The sequence below is a fragment of the Colobus angolensis genome, unplaced genomic scaffold (assembly GCF_000951035.1).
Source record: "Colobus angolensis palliatus isolate OR3802 unplaced genomic scaffold, Cang.pa_1.0 Scaffold296, whole genome shotgun sequence".
Taxonomy (NCBI): Eukaryota; Metazoa; Chordata; class Mammalia; order Primates; family Cercopithecidae; genus Colobus; species Colobus angolensis.
Genome location: NW_012116221.1, coordinates 540559 through 540883, shown reverse-complemented (window position 1 = coordinate 540883; position 325 = coordinate 540559). Strand labels below are relative to the sequence as shown.

The window sequence follows — 325 nt, the reverse complement described above, 5'->3', positions numbered from 1 at the left end:
GGAGGCGGAGCTTGCAGTGAGCTGAGATCCGGCCACTGCACTCCAGCCTGGGCGACAGAGTGAGACTCTGTCTCAAAAAAAAAAAAAGAAAATTCTACAAAAGCAAAGGCAAAATCTGCCTTATTTATCATTGTAAGTAAGCGCACAGCCCAACAGCACAGTGCCGGGCCCATGGCAGGGCTTTATTCAACACTCTGGAGTTCAAAGCTCATTAGACCTTCCTCTGAAGGTCAGACTGTCCACAAGATAAAAGCTGAGAACTAATCCTGACGTCTCTGGGTGTTAGCCAGACTAAACATCTGGAGCATTCTACAAGGACAGTTCG

General features: G+C 47.7%; 1 protein-coding gene across 1 annotated transcript in view; it reads right to left on the bottom strand.

The window, feature by feature from the left end:
- Positions 1-325, bottom strand: part of TRIML1 (tripartite motif family-like 1) — a 12786-nt gene that overhangs the window by 6223 nt on the left and 6238 nt on the right. The gene's annotated exons all lie outside the window — the stretch shown is intronic.